This window comes from Anas platyrhynchos, chromosome 8, assembly GCF_047663525.1.
Source record: "Anas platyrhynchos isolate ZD024472 breed Pekin duck chromosome 8, IASCAAS_PekinDuck_T2T, whole genome shotgun sequence".
Taxonomy (NCBI): Eukaryota; Metazoa; Chordata; class Aves; order Anseriformes; family Anatidae; genus Anas; species Anas platyrhynchos.
In genome coordinates this window covers 16214737-16237399 of record NC_092594.1, presented here as the reverse complement: position 1 = coordinate 16237399, position 22663 = coordinate 16214737, and the positions used below count along the sequence as shown (strand labels likewise).

At 55.8% G+C, this 22663-nt stretch overlaps 1 protein-coding gene across 4 annotated transcripts in view; it reads left to right on the top strand.

Annotated features, from left to right (window-relative positions):
• The window catches only part of LOC101799814 (transmembrane protein 121), a 48635-nt gene that overhangs the window by 6666 nt on the left and 19306 nt on the right, over positions 1 to 22663 (top strand). The window contains exons 2-12 of one of the 4 annotated variants that reach the window (XR_011810935.1): positions 222 to 604; positions 911 to 995; positions 1836 to 1901; positions 3419 to 3453; positions 3576 to 3733; positions 4753 to 4861; positions 5074 to 5208; positions 5301 to 5511; positions 5713 to 5861; positions 6638 to 10737; positions 21642 to 21935. The gene's annotated coding sequence lies outside the window, so the exon portion shown is untranslated. Of the gene's footprint in view, positions 1 to 221; positions 605 to 910; positions 996 to 1835; positions 1902 to 3418; positions 3454 to 3575; positions 3734 to 4752; positions 4862 to 5073; positions 5209 to 5300; positions 5512 to 5712; positions 5862 to 6637; positions 10738 to 21641; positions 21936 to 22051; positions 22073 to 22663 lie in introns of those variants that run through there. The other 3 variants (XR_011810934.1, XM_038183075.2, XM_072041687.1) reach the window with 3 other exon arrangements.

Below are 22663 nucleotides of genomic sequence, written 5' to 3'. Positions count from 1 at the left end.
TAATCCTTTTTAAATAGCCTTTTCCCCGGTGAGGCAGCAAGATTTCCCAAGCAGCCCTGAAACTCGCAGATAAGATTTCACTGGAATAAGACATCCAAATTAAGTGAAGCCTCTATTTAAAGCAGCCTTTTGGGGGGTATCCCACTTTGTGTTTGCCTCTAACTTTTAAGCAGCTGTGTTTTTTTCCTTTTTTTTTTTTTTTTTTTTTTTTTGATGCTCAGGATAACTCCTCGTGACTTGGCCGGGCACAAGTGGAAGCTCTCAGCTCTGCTGGGCCATGCTGGGGTGCTCCCCGCTGATGGGGACAGCATGTCAGATTTGTAAGGTATCCCATACACCCTGCAGAGTCCCTCGGGGTTGGTAACGGGGCCACGTTACCCATTGAAGCAGAGGCAGGCAGCCACAAACAGCTCTCAGCTGGCAGAACTGTGACCAAGGGGGTTGTTCTGCAAGGATGGATAGGTTTAGTTTTGCATGGTTTGGTTTTTTTTTAAAATATTTTTATGGCTGTAGAAGTGTGTAGCTCCCAGAGCACTGAGGAGGTGCAGAAGAGGAGCACGAGGTGCCGGGCCAGAGGTGTCATCTTGTGCCTCGTGATGACAAGGTGCGGAAAGGGAGACGCTCTGCAGCCTTCTCAGCAGGGATTTCAGGGGATGGGGGGAGGATGAGAGCCAGGACCCTCGTATTTGGAGTTGGTTTGGGCTGCAGGACCACAGCAAAGCAAGAGGAAGCCCTATTTCTTCTCACCTTTAAAAGCAGGGCTGATGAGAGTGAGCTCGGCTGTAAAGCACTTTGTTGTCCAAGGATGAAAATTGCTAGATGAAAGCTTTGTATATTATTTTTTGCTTCAAGTACAACTGTTATCATTTAAAGTGATCTTTAGTGGCTGCTTTTGACATCTTCTTTTCAGCCTCGCAGACTTATTTTCATTGGCCTGAAGAGGAAATCTGGCCGTTTCGAAGCTGAAACAATTTTCTGCTGGGAATTGAGGCAAGGTCAGAATTAAAGCTAATGCAATATTGTTTGGGACCATTATACGGAAATGGCGTTCGGATGAAAACAAACGCAACGAGGGCCCAAGGAAACAGCAAGAAAGCCGCAGCGCACAGCCGCGATTTTTTCTCATTACGACAGCAGCGCTCCCTTTGAGCTGTCCATAAATTTAGAAATCTTTAAAAAGAGGAAGCAAGAACAAGCCAAAAAAAGAATCAATAAGAACAAGGGGAGGAAAAGCAGCCGGGGTGCGCTTGCACCGGGCTTAATGTGCACCTCCGGGTAATTGCACCCTCATCCCTGCGGCTCCTGCAGGGGCCAGGGAACAGACTTCACTCTTGATCCCTTGGCTGTAGTTTTGGGGGTCAAAAGGAGAAGATTTAAAAACAAAACGTGACCAAATCGCTTCATCTGCAGCAGGGTGGGAGCTCTGGCAGCTGCACGTTGCAGATCTGCTTTTTGATCCGCTGCGAGCCCTTCCTGCTGGCGGGAGGAGCAGCACCCGCTTTCCCCAATTTATACTAATCCAGTGCAACCTCCAGTAGCTGTATTACTGGCTGGGGCTGCCCTGACCATAACTGTGGTGGTCACTGCTCCCCCAGCAGCTTTCCCCCGGGCTGTCACCCCCCAGCACAGCCCCCTGCCCCGATGCTGCACGCGATGCCACGCGTTTCTGCTGCAAGATTGCAAGGGGAGTGATTTATAGCTCGGGGATTTTGCAATGCTTTTATTCTTGTTAAATCATCTCTGTTTCACCCAAGGTGTAAGACTTTGCGTATTTCTGATAAAAACAGTCAAAAATTGATTTTTGTCTTTTTTTTTTCCATGTGGCATCTGCCAAGGCTCTTCTCTGCTGTCGCACCTTCAGCGCAGACCCAGCCTTCAGCTCCTCATCCCGCAGCACCAAAGTAAGTTCGTTCCCTTGAGGCCACTTCTCCTTCCCAATATGCTCACCTTCCATCAAGGCAGGGACAGGGGAAGCCCCAAAAATTGCCTCTCCCCCTTTCCCCTCTTTCTCTGGAGGCAGCAGCCCCGTGCGAGCCTGGTGTCCGTGCTGCTCCCTTCTGCTGCCAGCGGCTGGGCCACGTGGCTCAGGCTCTATTTGCCGGCTTCTGGTTTTGCACTATATATTTTCATTACGGGAAAGAGCTGAGGGCTAAGGATACTTAAACTGTAATAAATACACGAGTCGCTGCTGAAGACTCCCAAACACCGTGATGGAGGCGCGGGGAAGACACAATTACCTTGCGGCGTAATTGAAGCCCTCGGAGAGGTCACTTTATTTCCATACCCCTTAATTTTTTTATGACGAATGGTTCCTAATACGTGCCTGACAAAAACGCTCGCGTGCTGCTGCTGAGAGAGAATATGAGCAAAGGGAAGGGAAGGCAATCCCAGCACGAGGCATCGCTGATGCCCCCTTGCCGGGTGCTTGGCAGGGGGCTCCCCGTGCCAGCGATGCTCCTGCAGGCTCACAGGCCCCAGCTTGCTCCTTGCACATCAGCTTCTGGCCTGGGACAGCCACAAGGACCCCGATGTCACCAGCTATGGGGACAGCAGCCCCTGGGGGTGCAGACACCATCCCCAGCCTGGGCGCAGGGAGCCCCAGGAGCTGAGCGAGGGCGCGAGCTGCTGCAGCGTTAACTCTTTGCAGCTCCAAGTTATCCAGCTTTGAGATAGAGCTGAGCATCTGGACAGAAGGGGCTGACAGCTCAATTTTTCCGAAATTTATCGTCCCTGATTACTCGTATGACCCGCTTTGGTTGCAGGCTTTTATCTGTGCCTGCTGCTCGTCGCGCTGTAAATCTCTGTCCAGGCGCGGAGGCTCGGGGGGTACCGTGTAATTTGGCTCTGTATGTTCATTAGTGCTTTCTGATACCGCAGTAAAACCTTTTCGCATAAAAGCGGCCGTTCATTCTCCTGCGGAGAGCGTAAAAGACGACCAATGTTACCCATAAAATTAGGGCTGCGTTTCGGCAGCGAGCGTCTCCGCGGGAAGCAGCCGTGGCGCTGCCAGGCCAGCTGCCTGCCGTGGTGGCACTGCCCTCGTCCAGGCAGAAAGCAGGGTCCTGAGCGTGCCCAGGGCCACCAGAGGAGACACCACGGGGCCCCCCAGGACCGAAAGGTGCCAGGCTGTGCCCACAGGGCTGCTCCCACCACGGCTCATCGCTCGCTGCCACCCTCAGCCCCCAGCTGCTCCCCAGCCACCATCAGGCACGTAGGGAGGGTTCCCGTCAGAGGATGTAATTCCATTCCCCCCCTGCTCCCCGGAGAAATGAGAGTTAAACAATGAAAAGATTGATTTTCCAATGAATGCCAATTTGTTTTCTAAGCGGAATATCAAATTACGGAGGGGTCGGAGAGGGGGAGTGCGGAACGGAGCGAGAGGGGACTTGTTATAAATGGGCAAACAATTAATTCCCAGGTTCATTACGACGCTGAGCGAGGGTACGTGAAACGGTGAGCGCATTTAATTTGGAGCCCGGCGTTTCCCCTGATGAGATCAGGAGCTTCAATCTGCTCTTGCCACCGGTGCAGCCTCCCTTCCCCGACACAATTTAATTACCTCCTCCTCGCTCCAGGAAATGGCTGGCAGTGACGTGAGGCTGGCAACTGGAAGCAGCGCTCCCCGAATCGCCTCCTCCACCCTGCCCCGAGTGCTGCTGAAGCCCCTTGCACCCCCAGCTCGTCTCCCTGCCCATGCATGGGCTCACCCTCGCTCTCCAGGAGCATATTCCAGGTAATTACCTAACGAATAGCCAAGGGAAACTGGGCAGATATGACACCGCAGCCTGCAGGAGGCCTCCCCTGCGTCTTTGTGCATCCCTGGCGTGACTGTTTTTGGGGTGCCCAGGGCTGTGGCACTCTTCCTGCAAAGCCCCGGCGCTGCCTCCAGCCCAGGCATCCCAGCCTCGTTTTGCACAGGATCCCGAGCCTCCCTGCTGCCTCGCTTTTTAGGCTCCTTCTCCCAAAAGTCAGCTCCAAAGAGAGCTGTCAGCAGCGCCGAGGTGATAACAGACTCTGTTGGCAGTGCTGGTAAACAAATGCCTTGGAAACCTCGGCTGAAAATAGAGTTGTGGCTGGCTCCTGCTCTCCCGGGGAGCGCGGAGCATCCCCCAGCTGAAGCCCTCTCTGCGGAGTCCCCAGACAGCTCGGGGTGCTGGTGGAGCTGCAGACGCGCCGTGGGCGTGCGGGATGGGGTTGGTGGCTTGGAGCCTTCCCCCGGGGTCCCCAGCGGGGAAGCACGCGAGGCAGCCCTCAGCCGAGCCTGCCATAACCTGCCCACGTCTTTTAGGACAGATGATACGTTTTATGGGCTGCCGTAAAAGCAGGAGGCAACTCGCACAAATCAGGCAGAACTGCCGTTTCCCCAGAAGGAGCCTTTCTTCTCCGAGCAGCGGAGCTCCTGGGGGACCCCGGCGGTGCTGGGGAACGTGCCCAAGCACACAGCCCTGAAATGGGGCACCCGTGTCAATCCCAGCACAGTGTCTGGCCTGGGAAACACAGCTCTGCTTGATGCAGCACGGAGGTGAGCGCTGCTGCTCCCAGGGGAGAGCTGCTGGAGCAGGCTGAGCTGCTCTGCTTTCCTTTCAACACGTCCTTGCCCTGCAAACAGCCCCTCCGCTTCCAGACAGCCCCTCCTCTTAAACAGGGGTTTCACGGCCACAGGAAGAGGACAGAAACACAGTGATTCAGGGCTGGAAATTACCCAGGATTTGGGGAAAGGGAGGGGTTTGAAATTATTTGGTTTTGCTGCAGAGCAAATGGTGGAATTGTGGACCTCTGCCCCGTTCTGTTCGAGCCCTGCAGGCGTGCTGAAAGCCTCGGATCAGAGCCCAGTAAAATATGGTTCAGCAAGAGTGTTAAGGTATTCTTTAGGTATGAAATTTATGGTGTGTAATTAAGATGGCAATAATGAGAGGTTATTCAATAATTCATGCCGCCTTATGAATTATTTGGTGCGTGCTTAACTTCGGGGCCGACGTGTTACTTAGCAGCGAGTGCCCCCAGAGCCCTTCCAGGCCATGCTGCGGGTGCTGCTGGCTCTGGAGCCCCCTCCTCACACCCTGCTGTCCCCAGGGGCTGCAGCAGGGACCCGTCCATCGTGCCAGGCTCAGCACCCAGGGAAATAACGGCCCTGGGGACCCACGGGTGCTGCCCCCCGGTGCCACCTCCTGCCCGCAGCCTGGGCACATCCATCCCCACCCCTGCCAGGTCAGTCCGTGCTCACAGCCCTGTTCTGTCTGCTGCTGCTTTTCCAGAAAATGCTGACAGTAGCCAGCCCGAATCTGCCTGTCTCACTGCAGTGTTTCGTCTGGCCTGGTGGGAAGCCGTGCCAAGGCTCATCTCCTCCGAAGCGGGGCTCGAGCACCGCGTTAGCATCATCACCGACTGCAGACCCAGCGCTGGCATTTTCTCGTGCCCCGTTTGCACCGTGCACGGGCTTTCCCTGCGGGCTGAACCTCAAATCCCAGCTCTGTGCCCCTCGGGCTGATGTGCGAGGCCCTGATGTCGCAGGTAAGCTGCCGAAGCGCCCCGCAGGCCGCCCTAGCGCGTGTTTTTCTCCGCCGGCATTACCATTCTCCTCACATTGCCTGCCGTTTGCTGCGCTGCTGCTAATTGCTGCTCATCTAGTTGGAGCTTCACACCTTCCTACTGAGCGTAGCTGCAGCATTCGGGGGATATTTATAATGTTTGCTGCCTTCCTTTCCTCCCTAGCCCTTGCTCCACGGCGGCTCCCTTCGCCCCTCTCCACGGCGAGCCCCGGCTGCTGCTGCTGCACCTTTACCCCCTTGGCTGTCCCCTGGGCCTGGAACCTCAGCAGCGCCAGCTGCAGCCCTCCAGCACCTGCCCGCAGCTCCACAGAGGTATTTTTTGTGGCTGGAGCCGTTTCCATCTCTCTCTCTCTCTCTCCCCTTACGCTTATTATTCATCTGCTGGATTTCAGCGCGCAGCCCTCTGCTTAAATGGGCTGGGCACCCTGAGGCTTTGGCTTTCTAGCAATTACAGTGCCATTTGGTTTCCTTTTTAGTCACGTTGCTGCGCGTGTAACTGGCTTTATGAGTCCCACTGGGGACCGCAGGTCACTTACAAGAGAGCAGAAGCAGTCGGTCCTGGCTTGCTCCATCCTCTTGCACCTCTTTCTCTAAAACCTCTTTTCCCTCTCTCCTGCCTCCTCGTTTTCCTCGGCTCCGCTCAATCAGTGAGCAGCCTCAGCCCCTGAAATACCCCGCTCCCTGATCTGATGCAATATTGACGTGTAGTGCCTGGGAGCAACTCCCTAAAAACCAACAGCAGCATTGATTTTCCATATTCAGGAGTACATCTGCTGGTGATCTCTGCGTCCCAGGGAGTGCAAAGGGCAATGCGTCTGCGAGGGGAAGGCAGGGGCTGAGTGCACGGGGCAGCGCTGAGCTCTCCCCACGCTTGCCTTTTCTCTGTGGTGGTGCAGCACGAAGTTGCAATAAGCTTTTCCGAGCTAATAAATGGAGAGGGTTTGCTTTTCCTTCCCCCCTACCCCTCCCACCCCTCCGCACGGCATCTGAAAGATGCTTTCTGCAGTATCCCGTTGTTCCCTTCCTACAGAATTTATGTCTCAGTGACTGTAATAAATTGCAATGGAAATATTGTTCTGTATTTCCAGGGACTAATCAAGCGTGAATGTGCAGCAGCAAAAAAACTGGGGGAGCTGCTCGGGGGAGTAAATCTCATGGGAGGACAGAGCCTCATGGCCTGGAGCTGCCCCATCCCTGCAGCCAAGCCCGGCATGGAGAAACCAGCACTTGGATCACCAGGCGTTGGCCACAAGGCAAGAAAGGCAGCTTCTCTTTCTGTCTGGCTTTTAGCCATTTATTTCTTGGAGCTGGCTGCGGTTCAGGTTCGGCACACAGCGTGTGATGTCCCACGGAGGGTCTGTGACCGGGGTGCTGCTGCCAGCACCCTGCTGGACGGACGTGGCCGGGTGCGTGTGTCGGTGCCCATCGCTGTTCCCGTGCCATAAGCAGCTTCACCATGCCCTGGGGAGGGAGCAGCAATATGCCACGTCAAAACCATGCTCACGCACTATTTCTCACCATGAATTTCAGGAGATCACACCCACCAGCAGCGCTCCCTTTGAGCTCTGTCGTCCACCTCGTGCAAAAAATTGGCCGTGGCGAGGAGCAGGGCACACGGATTTGGGCTCAGCTGGCCAAGCTGCTCCGGTGGCTCCTGAGCTCCTCGGTCTGCCCAGGACACAGGGTTCTGAGTTCTTCCCTCTTATCCATGCATCCCCTTATTTATCCCCTCTTGAGTACACGCTCTTATTTATACATGCAAATAAACGCCAGGCAATGGCCCGCTGCTTTACGAAAAATCCCATCAAGCCCATTTTAACTGAGTTAGTGCCTGCTAAGTCATTTTCAGGAGATAGGCTTAAGACTGTTTCACATCTCTCTTTTTGAGAAACACAGCACTTTCCTGGACCACGGCAAATTGTCTTCCCTCCAGCTTCCCCTTTGCCACAGGGAATGGATTTCAGAGCTGCTTTTTTTTCGGCTCATTATTCTAAGCATTTCCCGTTAGGTGTCTGATTAGCGCTCCACAGCCCGTGTTGTGCTATAATATCTGCCTCTGACGTGTGCTGCGGCAGCCAGAAGAGAAATCCATCGCGTTTCAGATTGAGATAAGGTTTTCATCTGATCCGCTCTCGGGAAGGGAAGAGCTGCCAGCCCCTGGTGGCAGCACGCGAGGCGGAGGCGCTGCTGGCTCCTGCAGCCATCCCCGGAGAAGTGACCCGTTCCGAAAGAAAACGCTGCGAGGCATTTGGTCCGTCCTCCTCAATGCCATTTTTCAAGCTCTGCCTAAGCCAGTGATGAGCCCCGGGAGCAGGCACGGTGCCATTAAAGAGAAGTCAAAGCTTCCCTGGCTTTGCCCAGGGCTCGCTGCGTAACGCGGTGCTGGGGGAACCTTGCAGCAGAAATGCTGCTGAGGTCATCTGAAAGCAGGGTCCTTCCATGCTGGTCAAACAGCCACAAAGCTGGGAAAAATAAAGCAAATGGAAGCGAGGAAGGACATGGGCAGAGCTTTATTTTCTCCCTAACATCCTGGGTGGGTGCCCGAAGCCCCGCAGCCCTGGGCTGTGCTCCCAGAGCTGGAGCTGGGCATTGCTCAGAGCCCCAGCACCACTCGCTCCTTGCAGCTGTCCTAGCAAGAGGTTCTACCTCCAGCCATGCCCTGGCTTTAAAGAGCTGTTGAAATTTGCCTTTAAAGCTCCAGCTGATGGAACAGCTTGCCAGGAGAGGTGGTGGTGCCTCTAAGGGTCAATTGCTCTCCCTGCGTACAAACATTAGGGCATCCTGCCCTTAATCTTTTTTATGGCTCTGCCTGCTAGATTTAAGAGCCCTGTATATAAACAAGCCCTTAAATAAATAGACCTGGAAGTATAATCTCCTCACGTAGATTCTTACAGAATTGTGTTCAAGCCATCTCAATCTTCGGACAAACTAAATGGATTGAGCCCATTAGGTTTCTCCCCGTAAAGTGGCTTTTAGAGCTGACCCTTCCCTGAGCTCTCCAGGTTTCCCTGCCCGTGCTTTTAGCTGCGCAGGCAAGGCAGCAAGTGCCAACGCTGGCCTGTGGCTCTGCTTAGCTCCTTCCTTTTGCTTCATCCAAGGAGCTCATCAGTCTGGTTGTGCACGGCATTGAGCTGCTCGTGAGCACTCATCATTCCTCTGCGTCCTGACAGCGTCTTCATCTGCATCTGCAGAGCACTTGGGAAGAGTTACACGGCGTGTGCTACCTGGCTGGTCGTTACAGTGCTGGATCATGGACAGAAGCCTCTGATCGACGTCCTGCTGAATCCCCGGGGGGTGTTTTTAGAGCCCCAAAGCTCTAGGAGAGGCTGGAAGCTGCGGGCTGCTTATCCCTGCCCAGGACAAGGTGCTGCTTCCACCCTTGGTGGTTTTTGCATTGGCGAAGTTGTAGCTGAGCCCCAGCTGGACGAGGGGCCAGGCGCATGATTTATGACAGAGCTGCAGCTCGGTGTGCCTCCAGCTGGCAGCTCCATAACAAACATAACTCATCTGCACGGCCTGAGGCTGCTGGGAGCGCCAGATAGACAGGGAGAGGTTGCACGGGGAGGAAATGAGTGTAGGTGTCGGGGCAAAACCCCCCTGAGGCACTGTCACATCAGGAGGAAGGGAGCCCAGAGCTCTGGGGGTGCTGCAAGGGGCTCGTTTCCTTTGAGGCTGTTCCTCGGGAAGCTTTACTTGGAATTTCTTTCTGTGCTGCATTCATCCAGCCCTCCCAACACCCATCTGCCAGCTGCACCTGCAGCGGTGCGATCGCCCAAGCCTTCTTTTCCAAGCTGCCCCCGTGCTCTTGGCTCTCCCTGTGTGTCCCATGCTTGGTGTCTTGGTGGCACCCGCTGCATTTTACCCGCTTTTCTACCCATTTTTCTTGTGCTGCTCATTTTCTGCCTGCACCCAGGTCAGCAATCCTCGTTCTGCTCCTCGCTGAGCCTCGCAGCCAGTAGCCCAGGCCTGGGCTGTAGATAAAAGGCTTCCCTGAGAGGCTGGCTGCTGCTCGGATGCCGGTGTGCCTCCTCATGCTCGAGCCAATATCAATATTCAGCCAAGGCTACGGGGAGGAAAATCATTACAGCGCACCAGTTTCTCCTCTCTTCTTCTTAGTGAGCAAAAAAAATCATTCGGGCAGCAGGTTTGGGAGTAGCCTGTCGTGCGCTTTTAGGCAGAGACAACATCTGAGTCCTTCTCGGGATGAGAACTGTCCCGAGCATCCCAGGCAGGTGGCCAAAGCAAGGACCTCGTGGCTAAATGCTCCAGAAGTGGTCTCGGAGGCACATGTCCCTGCTGCAGGAAACAAAACCACCAGGGCTCCTGTTCCTGACTGCCCCAGCCCAGGCTCTGTCCCTTCATTCATTCCCTTGCTGCTCCTCCTCAGCCATTTCTTCCCCCCCAGGGATACAGCACCCACCTGTCCTCCCAGTGCTCCCAGTGCCTGCACATCTCCCCCTTCCCAGCCCGCGTCCTGGTCTGGAAGGAGATGGGCATTGCCTGTTGGGTCCCACGGAGCAGCAAAGCGTTTGTATGTTGGCCTGTGTGCCAACCAAGAGTCAGCATTAGCCTAATTCATTAAGCCATTAATGATGCTAAAGCATGCAAAGTGCATTAAAAGCCTCTTTTGAAGCAGCGAATTTATCCCCTGGCTTTAGGGTCAGTGAAAATTGATATGCACGGTGTTTGTGCTGCTGCGGGATTTAAGAGCTCGCACACAGTGCTGGCCGCTGCTGCCCTCCCCTCCCTTCACGAGATGTTGTCCATACTTCGTATTTTACATGAATTAATACAGTTTTGGCCACCTTGGTGCATAAATGGCTCTGTATCTATGAGCGTGCTGAGTGGGGGCAACTGCACCCGGAGCAGGAGAGCTGGGGGCTCTGGAGGGAGCAGGGTGCCCCAAAATGATAACCAACCCCTCGGGCTCTGCCCCAGCATCCCAGCTCACCCCAGCAGCCTCTCCCCAAGGAGAAATCCTCCCGCCCCCCACACAGGAAGGCAGGGAAATGCGTCCCACAGCGTGCGCGTGGCTTGCCGTAACTATTTCGGGCTCTCTGCACACCCCAGCAGCTGTCTCCCTTTCAATTACTCATTTTGCCGTTCGGAGAACACGAGCTGCAGAGGAAGAGGCATCATTTCTGCTAGCACGGGAGGTCAGGGGACGGGAAGAATTCACTCCTCTGAGGTAAGAGCCAAAAAAAAAATGTATTCAACGCTGACGTGAACTCCGGAGCTTTGGAGCAATGCAGGAGCGAGCCAAGTGAATGTACTGTGCCTTCGTATAATATAAGGCAATCAACAGCAATAGGAAAGTATCTTAAAACTGGATATTGATTTTCTGCCCAGGAGAACCTGTGTCAGCGACTTCCCAGCTGCAGCCCCGTGCTGGTGGTGCAGGCACGGGCAGCAGCGATGCTCTGGAGTCCCCCCCCTGCCTTCCCCAGTGCTCGGGTCGGACACCAAGCGTGGATAAAGGCGAGCACCGGTAGGATGGTTCAGCCTAAGAGTAAAACCACCAGGGTATCTCAGAAGAGAAGGGGACATCGGAGGAAAGACTCAGATTTTGCTTTTCTCCTTCCCCGAGGTATGAAGCCTGGGGGCAGGACGTCACTCGGAGCACGCTGCCATGGGCAGCCGGGCTGTATTTCATCTTCTGCAGGGCTCAACACGAAATTTAGTGTCAGGCTAAAGTGTGCACACACGCAAGCCACCATGTAAGAGGTAAATATACTCGTTTTGCTCTTACCTTGCTAACAACCAACCTGTGCCATCCTGGCTCCGTGTTACAAGGCTCTCCAGCCCCCGCCGCGCTGCGCAGGTCACTCAGGACAACACAACGAGGGAAAAAACCATCATTGGAGGTTTTTCACTCGAGGGGCAGGCAGGGAGCAGAGCCTGGTCCTGTGCAGCACCGTGCCCTGCTGGCCCCCAGCAGCCCCCAGCCTGGCTGCTAATGAGCAGCCCCAGGGCTAACGAAGCCCTGATCTTGGAGGCAAATTATTCAGGCTGCCTGGGGAACTTTATTTTTAGAGGAGCCTCTGAATTATGCATGAAAGCCAGGGGGAGAAGGTGGCATTTAATAGGAAATTGCCACAAGGGGCTGCACCAACCCCTTAATGTGGGTACAGGGGGGTCAATAGGCACCTGCGCAGAGCAGCTCTGGCAGCAGTGAGGGGCTTTGGAGCATCTCCAGGTGGAGGGGAGCATCCATGGGGCAGCATCGGCCCCGCCAGGGAGCTCTGGGCAGACCCCACAGCAGGGCACAGGGCAGGGGGAGAGGGGCCGGGGGGCTCGGCTGGGGCTGGTGGTGGAATGAGTGAACATGTTGCTAGGAGACACCAAGTTTTGGCTCCATAATTCATGAGGGCTCTGCAACGAGGTGAATAATTTAGGGGTGCAGGAGGCAGGGGGAGAGGTGGGTAGGAGGCTTCGGAGCCCCCCGGCCAGCCCCAGGGCTGCCACAGAGCCAGGATGCTCCTAAAAAGCTGAAGAAGCGCAGATCTCCTCCTGGGGGTCTTTTCCATCTCAGGCTCACCTAAACGACGTTGCGTTTGGCAAAGGGTTTTCTCTCCCTCCCCCAAAATATTATGGCTTCTAAGTCATAATTTTAAGCAGAAGCGATCCTGAAAGGCTCCAGCGATCCGTTAGAAATGTTTCGTTTAGAAATCAAGCTACATTTAAATGAGGGCGGTAAGTACCGGGGAACAAAACCGATGGGTTTGCGTCGCAGTCGCGCTGAGTGCTTCGCTCAATGCACCGTAAGGATTTAAAAAGAAAAAAAAGCAAACAAAACACACTCCAGTCACTGAACCAGGAAGAATTTATTTATTTATTTTCCTTCTCGTCACAGCTCCGCTCAAAATACATCTCTGAGACTAAGTTTAGGGCTATAACCTGGCTGATAACACCTGCGTGTTTGGATGCTCCCGTAAATACGGGTGCAATGGCCGTGTCCGAGGCTTTACCGAGCCCATGCTCCAGTTTTACCCATCCGTGTGGGTAACCCCACAGCAGGCAGGCTCACATCGGGCTGCCCTGCTCCATAAAGCACCAGCCCGGGGAGGATGGAGGGGTTTTTCTCCCCTGGGGAAGCAGAGGTGCAAGGCTGCCTGCCCCAGGGGTCTCGGCGCTGCCTGCAGGAGCACGCCGCCACCCTCCCTGCCCACAGGCAGCAAGAAAAGGATGCCAAAAGTAGGAGGGAAAGAGAAATCTTCCCTCGTGCCTTTTAAAAGAGCCTGGTGCATCGATTCTGCTGGGAAGAGCCCTGATCAGTGGGTAAGACCCGGTGCTCATCAGCATTCAAGAGGAGGAGCGCTGCTTGGAGCGGCCTCGGCATGTCGCGAGCCAGAAACAATTGGAAGCGAACAAGCAGAGTTTGATTTGCTCCGAAATGAAATGGACGTTGGCTGGGGACGGCTTCCCGGAGTGCCTGGTGCTGCCCGAGCGGCGAGGCCAAACAAGCGAGCTGCTCACGGAGCAGCCAACAATATTTTTTTAGCGCTATCGCTTCGCCCTCAGCAGAGGCCGTGGGACCAGGGGAGGGTCAGGTGTTGTTCCTAAAGCCATCGGTGACCTGAGGGGGTTTGGGTACCCACGAAGCCAGTTCTCCCCTACCTGCAGCGTCACATCCTTCCACCACAGCCCTGACAAAGTGCTGGGCCCCAGCGATCTGACCTTTTCCTCGCAGCACAGCTCTGGGGCTAGAACTGCCAGAAGCTCCTCGCAGCAGCCGGGGCGCAAATGAACCACAAGGAGAATTGATGAGCTTTGGGCAGGGCCGTGGCAGGAGCTGTGCTGTGCTGGGCACCGCGAGCAGCAGGGCTGGGAGCACGGCCGAGCCGCCGGAGGTTTTGGGGCAGGGAAATAGATCAGCTCACGGTTTCCAAAAGGACAAAGATCAGCTGATCTCAACGCCCCTTCCTTGCACACAGCGCGCGGCTGTAAGACACGGCCACATTACAATGATCTACAGGCGCTCTCGCTGGAGCCCTGCCACAGCCTGGCTGGGTTCCCGGAGGAGCTCGAGCCCTGCAGAGGCAGCAGCAGCAGCACCACGGCTCCCTCTCTCCCCTTCAGACCCCACATTCCTCCTCCCGAGGCTCATTCGAAGCGGGCACCCCCTGTTCGGGGCCGCATCCCGTGCGCCTGTTGGGCAGTGCTGTTCCTTTCACAGCACTAATTACTGCACGCGGTGCCTGCCAGTTACTGCGCTCCCTGGTAATCCAAACCTCCACTTGGAGAGCTCGGGGCGTCTTCCCGGCTCCCCGGTAATCCAAACCTCCTCTTGGAGAGCTCGGGGTGCCTTCCTGCTCCGCTCCGCGTGGGCACGGCGCTGTCGTTCAGCCGAGCCGTGACAGATGGGTGGGCTGCAGCAAAACTCAGCACTGACTCACCAAATCCCTGCAGGGGCTCCGGGGGAATTTCGCCTCATCCCCACGGAAGGCAGCGTGAGCAATCCTCACCTGGACCCTCCTTGCACGGGTGCCAGCCCCGGGAAAAGCGGGCATCCTTTCCCGGACGTGGCACGGGGAGCCCAGGTGGGAGCAGGGCTGACACGGAGCCGGGGAGGCGCCGAGTGCCCCCACGGCTCGTGCCCGACGCTGCGGCCGTCTGGCCACAGGTGCCTGCGTCTAATTAGGCACTGCAGCACCGCGGTCGTTTTAATTAAGCAAAGCCAACTGCTTTTGCTGGACGCGCTGCTGCTGAAACTCCCAGGCAATTCTCTGTGTCATCTCCCACACCTTTCGGTCTGTTCCCTCGCCTTGCAAGCAGGCGCTGGGAGGACGAAGCCCTCCCCAGGTGCTGAAGCAGCGCCGCGGGGACACCAGGGTGCCGGACCCCCTCCCACCAAGGGCTGTCCTCAGCCTGCAGCGTCAGGCACGGGGGATTTCTGGGCACAAGGAGGCCACCAGGAGCCCAACCCACAGCTTCACCTGACAGCGGGAGGCAGCAGGAGCGAGGAGCATGAAATACCGAGCGCGATTCCCTCCTCTCTCATGGCTGATGAGGAAATAAATTGCCAGAGCGGCAGCTTTAAGGACTCGGGGTAGTCCATTTCCATTATGGGCTAAGCAATTCCATCTCAAGCCGTACGTCTTATTTAACATATGCTCTCCCACGGCACGCTGAGGCCGCTCCATCAGGGTGCAGGTGGCTGCTCTGTGCCCTGGGGGGCTGCTAGACCCCCCCAGCTGTGCCAGCAGCCCCCTCCTGCAGCCTCCCCACCTCCAGGGCTGCTGTGAGGACTTCTCAGGTGCCTCCTGAGAGCCTGGGCCATGTCCTCAGTCCTGCTCCCAGCCCTGAGTCCTCCCCAAAAACCCAGAGCTGCCCCAAAGCCCCCGTGGCAGCATTGGGAACACCGATCTGCCAGCTCCCGGGGGCACCAGCAGGACCACGAGCAGCTCCGTGGAGGAAGCAAGAGAAACAGCAATGTACGCACAGACCCTGTGCTTTAAAGGAAGCCATCGGGGCTGCTTAGTCTGTGAGCCCAACCCTGCTTAACTTTTTTTAAATGACTCCCATAAAGGCAGCCGTTCCGAGCACCCGCGCAATATTGGGTAGATTCAAATCTCATTAGCCGCGTTCGCGTTAATTAGATTCATCGTGCGCTCGATGCTCCGCTCTTCCTTCAAGCTTTATCTCGGAGCATGTGTTCATAATTAACCCAAATTTAGTGTGTAGTTAAGGCCACTTCTGCAGGAAGGGCTCTGTTCCTGCTGTCCCCGGGGGCAAGCTCCTGCGCTCGTCACCCGGAGCTCCGTGGGGAGCAGGGACGTGGCCGAGGGGGCTCGTGCACAGCCAAACCCAGCTCAAAAGCTTCACGTGGTGCCGTGTGGTTAAAACTTTGAGTCTCATTGTGCTTCAGCACGTCTTTAACTCATGTTTCAACCCCCAAAGACTTTTTTTTTGGGGGGTGGGGAATGTATAAAATTCAAGTCAAATTTGATTCCGTTCCGTTTTGACAAATTTTGACTGATTCAAAATGACTTTTTGAAGCAGGAGGAGGGAAAGGCAATAAAACCTGCTGGAAGCAGCCTCTCCCAGGACCGCCCTGCCTGGTGCTGTGCGCCAGCTAGATCACCATGGCTCATTTTGTCAGAAATTGCCCGGTGCTGGGGGCACGGCACGGGGGCTGCTCGGGTGCTGCGCCACCCAGCCGGCTCCCCGGCTCCCCAGGTTTTTTATTTCCCCCTTTCTGATGGATCGCTGGGCGATTTCTCTTTGCTCTGGAACAGGATGCACAAAGCTTGAAGAATGGTGCCGAGAGCCATTTCTCGTGCCAGAATAACTCAATTTTATTGCAGTGCTCTGCTGCGAGCTGCGCTGCCTGCAAGCTGCTGTGGGATGGGAACCTCTTGGCGGGGGGTACTGGAGGATAAAACCCACGGAGAGCTTTGGGGGCTGGCAGGCTGTGGGGCTGGGAAGGGCAGCACATTGCTGCTGAGCCCTCCCCGTGATGTGCTGGGCACCGCAGGGGGATGCTGCTGCTTGCAGAGCTCCTGCTGCTGGCAATTCCTCGCCCTGCCTGCTTCTCTGCCCCCTAACTTATTTTTTCTCGGCGTTGGGCAGCTCTATGTTTCTTAAAACCCAAATGTCACGCAACGCTTGAGTCAAGTGTCTCGCAGAAACCTGGGAGGCTAAATATAGTTAATTTGCACAGTAACCTTCGCCAGCCAAGCCAATGAGCAGGAGCAATCAAGCCACAGCCGTGGTTGTGCGCGACAGGGGGGCCCAGGGGCTGGGCTGTCGGTCTGTTAAGGCGGCCACGGAGGGGAGAGAGAGCAGAGGAGCTGGGGGGGATGTGGGCAGCCCCCAGTGCTCGTACTGGGAGGCTCTGGACAGTTTTGGGAGGCTGCAAGCCTTCCCTGCGAGAGGTGGGGTGACACCAAGGGGAGGTGATGCCCATCTCGCTGCCGCAGCTGGAGGCTGCCCTGCCTTGGGCTGCGCACAGTGGCTCTTCCCTCCCCTCTAATAGGATTTGGGAGCTTAGCCACCTTTGTGCAATAAGGCCAGCTCACCCCCGAGCCTTTCAGGCATGGCTGCGTGGCTGCCTAAGAGCCTGTAAGGCTGCTAATGAAAAGTAATTCTGCCTGGAGCTCCATGTGCCTCCGGAGGGATGGCCACCCGCGGGCACCGCCACTGCTGCGGCACAAGCAGGGCACGGGGCTGGAGCTGTCCTGGCTGGGAGCAAAGGAGGTGTGAGTGAGTGTCTGGTTGTCCTGCACCCAGGGCCTGGCATCGATTCTGACCTCGCAGATGCCCGTGGAGAAGTTCATGTTTTATTTAGTCCTCTTGGAGCGCCTCCGAAGCAGCGTTTGCGCACCCCCAGCTCCGTCGGTTCCTTGGCACAGCCCGGTGCTTCGCCAAGCCCTCCGTACCCAGCCCCGGTGCTGCAGGCATCCGACCTCTTCCCTGCGAGCTCTGCTGCTCCCAGAGAATGGTCTTTTTAAAAAAATAATAATAAAAAAATGAAGCACGCGATTATTATCATCAGGGCTGCGGCACGTTCCCCACGTACTGACACACAACATATGGCACGAGGTTGCCTCCCTCTAAATAATTCAGGCAGTTCATCGCCACTGCGATTTTCTGCGCCCTCCCTGGGCAGCCACAATTCACCACCTCCCTCCCCGTGCCTGCTCCCGGGGAGCTGGGCAGGAATACCAAATATTTTGTGGGCCCAGCTCTGCCCGTCACGCCAGCTGCCTCCAGCCCTGCTGATTGCGCGGGGAGCAGCTGGGTGGTTTGTCTTCTCCTGGTGCTTTTTGGGGCCCTTCCCTGTCCCGTCCAGGCAGGGAGGTAAGAGACAGGCAGGGAGAGCAGGCAGGGCTCCTCTGCCATCCCTCTGTGGGTGCGAGGATGCTGCGAGGACGCACGTCCTACAGGTGAGACCGCTCACCCGAGAGAAGAATTTATTAGTCCCAGCATGGAAAATTCCTTCAAGGAAAGAGTAGTCATTGAGATGCAAATTCACCATCCTCTGCGCGGAAAATGAGCTCATTTTCCCTGCACAAAGCACCGGTAACTTATTTGTAGGAATGAACAGCAATACCTCCAGCTCCCCAGGAAAATTAGTGCCCATTAGCAGGAGCAGGGAGCAGCATCTCAGGCTGGCCTATCCTTGGGATGAATGGGCAAGGAATTAATGCTAACTTTTTCTAATTCGCCCATTTTTTTTTTTCTGGGGAACTTTAAATGGGTTTTTAATATACATGTGAATTGGGAGCCTCGCGGGGCGTTCACCAACGTTTGGCTTTGAAAGAAAAAATGTACCTGGGCGATGCGCGGAGCCTGGCGGTAGGGGAGGTGAGGAGGCTCTGCTATACGCTGCCTGGTTATAGCCACGATCCAATTATCCCATGAATTCGGTGATAATGGAACTGATGCCGACTTATTTAAGGTAAAAAAAAAAAAAAAAAAGCTGACAAAAAGCTCCCTTAAACAAGCAGCGCTCCGGCCGCGAGCTAAGTGCTGGGGTGTTGGGAAAGGCCAGATTTGTGGTTCTGGTGCCACTTTAATTCTGCTCCGCGTGCACTGAAATGAGAGAAAAGCCCCAGGAGGAGGAAGTAAGTGATCGTTTAACTAAACACTGCATCGTAATGTAAATGGGGGCAGAGCCAAGGTCAACCTGGCTTCCATAAAACCGGCGTTTCCTAATTTCTGAAGCTTGAGCTTGAAGCCTTTTAGCGGAGGCTTTGGCAGGATTTCCCAGCCTCTTTTTTTAGGTCTTCCAAAAGAAAAAAACAAATCAAGGGTAAGGATGAAAGATGGGAAAAGGCTTTTGGTGGCAGTGCCACCCCATAGTGGCACCCAGGGCACCTGGTGCTGGTGGGCACAGTCAGCTCCCATGGTGCGAGCCCTCGATTGACTCAGCTGGGTTTTGGGGTTAAAAAACTTCAGGTGACGGCTCCATCACATCAGCCACGAGTTCTCATTACCCAAATTGCTCCCCTGCAGCCCTGGGCTGGAATCATTTATCTCCTGAGGCCATCAGCTGTGGTTTAAGCAGCTTGGAGGCACCCTGTCCTGGGGCTGTGCCACCCCCCTGCCTGTGCCGTGTTGCTGGAGCCCTTCCTTGAGCCTTCCTCCCTCCTGGAGCCTCCCCTCTTCCTCACCAAATTGGGAAGTGACCTGCACTGTGGCTGGGCACCTGTGTGGCTCCGCAGCCCTGCCTGCTGCAGGTGGCGAGGCTTTGTGCCGAGGGAGCTGCCCGTGCGTTATTAGCCATATCCCATATGGCACCCTCTGGTATTTGGCCACTGATTTGGAAATGTTTCTCTCTATCGACTATTGGCTACCGGTCCTCACATCAGGTAAAAATGAAGTGGGAAGCATTCCTGCCAGCAGAGGAGCGGGAGGAGTAATTAGCAATAAAAAAGCAAAATTCACCAACAGCCAGAGCGGGAAAACAGACAGCGATCGATGTGAAACGCAGGGAATTGATCTGGGAAGAAAAAGCAGTGAGCTGAGAAAAAAATCTCTGAAATCTCTGGTCTGAAGGAGTGAGAAAGCAGCAAAGGGGAGTTCTCAGGCTTGGTGCTCTGAAGGAAGAGAGGAAGGGGGAGCTGGGGCTGGTGGCCCAGAGCTGTGCTGACATGGAAAGGCAGCGGCTGGTTCGGGTTTCTTACGGATGGAGGCTGGGCAGGCGCTTGGGTACAAAGTGCTTTGGGTGCCTCCTCCCTGCCCTGAGCATCTCCGCCAGCTCAGAGATGACAAAAAGCCCCAAAAGACAAAAGAACATTTTCCTTTCCCTCCTCCTGTTGGAGGGAAGCAGAGCTTGCTGTGATTTGTCTCCGCGTCCCTCTTGTCTGCGAGGGAAGCGCTAAGAAACTGCTGTGCTTTCACCAAATGCTCCCACCCTGCCTCCCCCTCCCGGTGCCGTAGGAATATATTGCTCGACTCGGATGCTTTGCGTCCTTCTGACGGCAGCGGCGGTGCCTGGAAGCCTGCCCAGGAGCCCGGCTTCCCCCGGTACCGGCGGGAGGCACGGTGCCGTGCCGGCACGGAGGAGAGGGCACAGAAGGAGGTACCCGGCCAGTGGCGCTGGGTAGGGCAGCAGGAGCTGGGCACCGGCCCCTCACTCATTTTTCTAATGTGATTTCAAGGTCTCAGCATCCTGGGGCCTCTCTGTGCCGTTTCTGGGGCTCCTGGTGGAGCAGGAGCAGGGTGCGTGACCGGCAGCCACCTCCTCGGACAGCCTCAGACAGGGACGTCACCCCCGGCGCCTGCGGAGACAGGCAGCCGCTTGCAGGCACGGAGCGATGTCTCGGAGGACGCATTGCTCTCCTGAGGACCACTTTTTCAGCAGCAGCTGTGAAATCCAGTCATTTTTCCCCCCTTCCGTTTAAGGAGGTACCGATAAAAAGCTGGTGCGGCACCGCGCTGCGGACCCATCTTTTGGTTTAGAGGAGAGCAGGAATTGCAGCATTTTCTGGGAGAGCCACCATCCCAACGTCCAGGCTCTGAAAAGAAAAGTGTTTTCCTTGAAAACAACAGCTTTCATCGCTCCTAGCTGGGGGAAAACCACAAGGCTCGCTGCGGAGAGGTTCCCAGCCTCCTGGGAGTGCCAGCCCAGGCTGGGTGCCCAGGGACCCCGCTGTCACCCTCATCCCCTGCCCGGGCACCCAGCCCTGGCCCCTGCCCACCCTCCAGAGCAGCCTGGTAATTGGCAGCTAATTGAATCCTCTCGTAATTACCTTTCCCCTGGTAAGCTTCCACCCTGGAAGGCTGTGCGGTTTGGGGCCGAGAGCAGGCTCTGAAATTATCAGTGCTAATTCCCTGTGGCTCTGTTTATTAGGCCAGAGGACTTCCCCAGAGTAATCAAACCCAGACAGAAATCGCATTAAGCCCGCAGCACAAACAGGGGTGTTTGCAGCACAAAGCCCTTCCTGTCTCATTAAGATCAATTAGGTTGTCTTGAGCAAACTTTTCCCCCTTCTTTCTGCTCCGCCGGGGCCACCAGGCCCATCCTCCTAAGCAAGCGCAGCAGCAGATCTGAAGGTGAAAAATGCCAGCACGGCACCAAAATCACTCCCAGCAGGCCAAACAGAGCTGGTTCAGGGGTGAGGCCAGCAGGGCACGCAGGACGTGTCCCCGTGCCCTCTCCTGCCCACCAAGGAGCACACGGGAGGTCCCCTCCCCGGTGCCAGGGCTCCCCGGCAGTACCCCCATGGGTGCAGAGAGCAGCATCCTATTCCCACCAAAATTCAACATGGGAAGGTTCCTGGAGGGCTTCCCAAATTGTGCCAGGTTCATCTGGAAGAGGAGGTTCTCGTTCCCAAAGGAGAGCAGCCCGGCACAGGAACGCTCGCACACCAGGCAGCTCACAGCTCCTGCTGCTCGGTATCCCCCCCCTGCCACAGAGAGAACAGATTTGCGAATGTTTGCGAGCCAGGAAATCACTCAGAGAGGATGTTTTGGGGAAACGACGATGTTTATTCAGCGGGGAGGCTGCTTGTGTATTGCTTGGGGGTGGAAAGGCAGAGGGAGGGGAGCTGCCCCCGCCAGATCTGGGAGCCACGGGAGGATCTGCTAGGATTCCTGCTGCAAGGCAAATAACACGGAGAGCCTCCAGAGATTGGTTGGCTTCTCAGAAATCCTAACACGCGAGGACTGGAAAATAAACTGTAAATTCAGAGGATTTACAAAGCCCCAAAGCCTCTCCTTTCCTCTCCTCCTGGTGCTCGCATGTGCAAGAGCGCCCATGGGGGCAGCGCCAGACATCAGGGGGATGCCACAAACCACAGGTTTTTGGGGAATATTTCAACATTTAGGATAGAGCAGGAGATTTAGAGGTTGGATCTGCCCTGGCACTTCGGGAAGCCATGCAGGAACAGGGGGAGAGGCAAGGGGAGGTGCTCAGGGTGGGCTCTGTCACCCCTGGGCTCTGCACCTGCAGGGAGCCCCGCCGGGGGCTGCGAGGGGTGCCCGCAAATTCTCGGAGCCACCGACTGAAAAATGGAGTGTTTGCAATAATTATTTTCAGTAACTGACCAGCTTTACGGATGGGTGAATAATATTCGTCGGATAAATTATTCATGATTTATTTCCACCGATCAGCAAATCAATTAGCTTCAATTATTCCTCCAGCTCCGGCAGGATCAACGGGCAGATTTATGGCACGGGCGACGAACTAACGCGTGTTTCCGAACAGGGACCCGTGAAATCCTCTCCCCTCGTTCCAAATCGGCTCAGCTGAACCGAGGCTTTGATTCACGGTCGGACTCCCCAAGCTCCTGCCCTGAGCAGGGGGGAAGCAGAAGGAGAGCACGCGATGGAAAAATGGGAGGAACGGGAACAGAGAGGTGTGGGAAATGGAAAGAAGAGGGCGAGAGGTGACCAGGTGTGCGTGGGGGCAGCGTGGTGATGCACAGAGCTCTCCAGGTACAAACTGCCCGGGTACGGCCTGCTGGGAGGCTGCATTTCTGCAAATTAACCTCTACTGATATAATTCACCCTGCGAGCGCTCTTGTGCCCAAATTGAGGAGCGTTGACAATATTAAGCCGCACAGTAAACGCAAGTAAGAGTTATTAAACTAACAAACAGATAAATTAGCATAAGGGCTGGCTTTGCCTCGCTGGAGTAGCAACCTCGGAGCTGTGTGAGCGTGGCGTAATTCAGCACGAGTGCGCTCAGTGACCGGCAGCGCGCGGAGAGGTCTCCAAATTGCCCCATCCATACACGCAGGGCACACACACACGGCTTTGTGAAGCGACTGCAAACGCAGCTGAGGATGTTGTCTTTACACTTGGAGGCCAAAATGCTCCCCGGGAATCTCACGAAGCAAGCGAGCTGTTTGGCAAAGCGACGGGAAGCTACCCAAAAGGAGCCATTCGGTGCAAAATGTCAGGGGGCGTCGCTGCCCCTGCGTGCATCGCTGCCGTTTGGCCGTGGGTAATTAATGAGCACTAATGAGCAGCAGCAGGTCTGTGGGGAAAGGACCCCCTGAGTGCACAGGTGCCTTCCCTCGGCTGGGTGGGGCTGGGAGGGGGCACGGGGGGGGCTGGAAAAGTGGCAATAAAACGGGGCATGGGGGTGTCTGGGCTCCCTGAGGGACGGAGCAGGGTCTCTGCTATGGGTGGGATGTGCTGGGGGGGAGAAGGCTGGGTAG